The following is a 3179-nucleotide window of genomic DNA, read 5'->3' as shown; positions in this document are numbered from 1 at the left end:
ACTCGGCTAATTCGCCCTGCGAAGGGGCTACATGCTTTTGAAAAGGACACGCCAGCTTTTTGCACATGCCACGAAAAATCCTACTTAAACGCATCCAATTGTGAACTCTGCTCTGTGACCAGGCAAGAGGCTGAAAGAAATAAGAAAATTTCCTGGAACCAAACCGTAAGAAGTTGGGGACCACAAACGCATTTTTCTTTTTATAACCGTGTGTGTGTGTGTGTGTGTGTGTGTGTGTAGTGGGACAACAGTTTTCCCCATGATGAAAATATCTTTGGGCAAGAGGAGATACCCAGATGCACACTCTAAACTCGGTTACTTGGTTTTACATCAGAGAAGCAATTTAATCCACACTCTATGAATCAATCTAACGATGACCGCAGTGCAAATGCATCTTGAGAGATGTTGAATCGCAAATACACCTTACTCATGTGGAATCCGCTGATCCACTATTTAATATTTTTAAAATGAAGGCTATTACCAGGGCGACTGACTCTTCAAAAAACACATTTTCATAGACTTCGGTATGGTGATTGCTTTGTGTGAAATCGTGTTTGGGTGATAATAGGGAAAATCAGGAGCGTGTTTACTGCATTTCCGACCTAAGCTCTGGCCGGCCGCCTCCAGACGCTCCCGGTCCTCCCATGCTGAGCAGTGCTTGCAGGGCGACAAACAATCGCTTAGCAACACGAGGCACGCAATTTGCGTGCGTCGTATTTGTTATTCCAATTGCGCCGGTCAACAGGAGCCTATTGATTGTCTAGTACGCGTGGTGGACACTTGTGGGTTTCAGCCCGCAAAGGAGGCGCAGCGCGGGCGCAGCGCCCCTGACTGCCTCCCTCGGCTCTCACCTCCCTACCGACTCAGTGGAGCGTCTTGGGATTGAGCGGCAAACTGGAGCCAAGAGGCCCCTTCCCATCGGGATGAGCTCCCCGAAAGCCCACTGCATAACTGGAGCGGAGTGACCCTGGAGTCCCTGTGACTTCTCTCCTTAAAGCCACCACGCACTGCAGGACAGAGCTTTCGCACTTGCATTTCCTCATCTAAGACCCAGCTCCTACAGAGACCCTGCCCTCGGGTGGGGGCGGGGACAGCACACTCCTTTGTCCCAGTGAAAAGTACTAAAAAAGCTCCTAATTCCACCCCAGGCTCCTTGGCAAACGGGGGCAATTGCCCAGCCTCGTTAAACGTTCAGGTCGTAAGGGACCCAATGATTGTTGCCATTGGCTCAAAAACTTGAAAAAAAAAAAAAAAAAAAACCCAACCCTGAGGCCTGGAGAGGAGGGTTGAATGGCAAGGTGGCAATGTATGGTCTAGAACTCGGAAGCCCCAGACTCACTTGCTCTTACCACACTCTTCTTCCAGGAATCGGATGGCATAGTGGGAAGGCTACAGAAAAGCAAGGGGGTGAAGCTTAGGGGTTTGCTAAATCAGATTATTAAAGAGAACTCTGTACCCAGCAGAAGGAGGCAAGACTATGCTATGTGTGGCCAGTAAGCAGGGAGGTTGCCTTATTTAAAAATTCGGAGGCACTCTGAGATCTGCTACTGAAGTCTCCGCGTGGTGCTGGTCTCAGCACCTTTGCAGAAACCCACAAGGAATATGCCCCCCTTTCCCACTGTGCTTCTGCCCATGCCTGGCTCATCAAAGGTATTAAAAGATCCACGCATGCACGCACGCGTGCGCACCGCCGCGGGCGCCTGGCCACGAACACGAAGGCACCCACAATACCTGCTGAAGTTGAAGTTGTAACATCTAGCTGTGTTCCATCATTTGCCCCGTAAAATTAAACTCGGAAAAGGCTGACTGGGAATATGTGTGCCTGGAATCTACCTAATGATTTTTAAGTCTTTACGAACGAAAAAAATGAAATAAAAATAAAGCCTCCATCCCTAGTTAGTACGAGAGGAAGACGTGATGTACTTCTTTACTTCTTTCCCTAGACTTGACCTCTCTGAAGGGAGAGAAGGGTCCCACACTTTCCTCTGAGAGCAGAGTTTATTGTGTCAAAAAAAAATCGAGCGCCTCCCCAAATTGACACCCATCTCTGTCCTACCCTAATCTCCTCCTACAACCACTTCTAAATTGGCTCAGCGCTCAAAGAAGCACATTTCTTAAGGCATGAGTGGGTGAGCGGATGGGCATGATGGGCATGAGGGCGCCGAGGTCCACCCGGGGAGGCCTAGGAGGAGAAGCGCCGCCGCCTAGCTTCTGCGGATCAGCGCCGCGCGCCTCCCGAGTTCTGCGCGCGGGCCGCACCAAACCTCCGCGCAAGCTGTCCTCTGACCCGCAAACAGCAATTGACGAGTACCCTTTTCCCCTCTGCCCCAGAGCCGCCGAGGAGGCAGGCCACATACTTAGCCTGATGGCGGCGACTTCAGACACCCTTGCTGGGGCCCCAGGTTAATTAGGCAGTAAGAAATAGAGAAAAACAGGAGTGAGCTAAAGTCGACCTTCCTTCGGAAAGGCCGAAGTGCCCCGGTACCCCGCGCTAGGCAGTCTCGCCCGGGCCGGGCACTACCCCTTTCCGTGGAGTGGCCGGAGTTGCCTGCGCAAAGGGCCCAGAAAGTAAGACTCTGCCTTGCGCCGGTGTCAAGGCCCTCGCGTGCCGCTTTCAAGCGGCGCGCACGGTCTCCTACCTTTTCGCAGGGCGCTTGGCCGCCCGCGCTCCGTCGTGGACCGGACGCGCCTCCAGCAGCTCCGGCTGAGGGGGCCGTGACGCGCCGAGGAGCCTGCAAATCACGGTGGCCGCCTGCCGCGAGCAGAGCCGAGCTTCGGTCAGGCCACCGGGGCCCAGGGAGCCCAGCTTGGGCCTGGTGGGGGAAGGACAGCTGCGGGGGTGGGGCGGCGTGGGGAGGAATCTGTCTCAGTCAGGGAGTCAGCAAGTCAAAAGGGGAAAATGCGATTCATTTACTGGGAAAAGGGACAGAGAATCCTAAAGTCCTATTTTGGGGATTTTGCGTTGAAAACAAAAACAGTTAAGAAAGAAGACACTCTACTTCCGAAAAAAAAAAAAAAAAGCGCACACACACAAAACCACAAGACCTATTGACACCCACGCAGGAAGCAGTTGGAAGCATCGCTTCTGATTGCTGCCCTGGGTGGCGAATTGGATGAATTTGGGTCTCCGCTGTGTAAGGGCCTAAGGACTACTATGCTATACTAGCTTTCAGACCCAA

Source organism: Capra hircus, chromosome 21, assembly GCF_001704415.2.
Source record: "Capra hircus breed San Clemente chromosome 21, ASM170441v1, whole genome shotgun sequence".
NCBI lineage: Eukaryota > Metazoa > Chordata > Mammalia > Artiodactyla > Bovidae > Capra > Capra hircus.
This window is presented reverse-complemented; position numbering follows the sequence as displayed.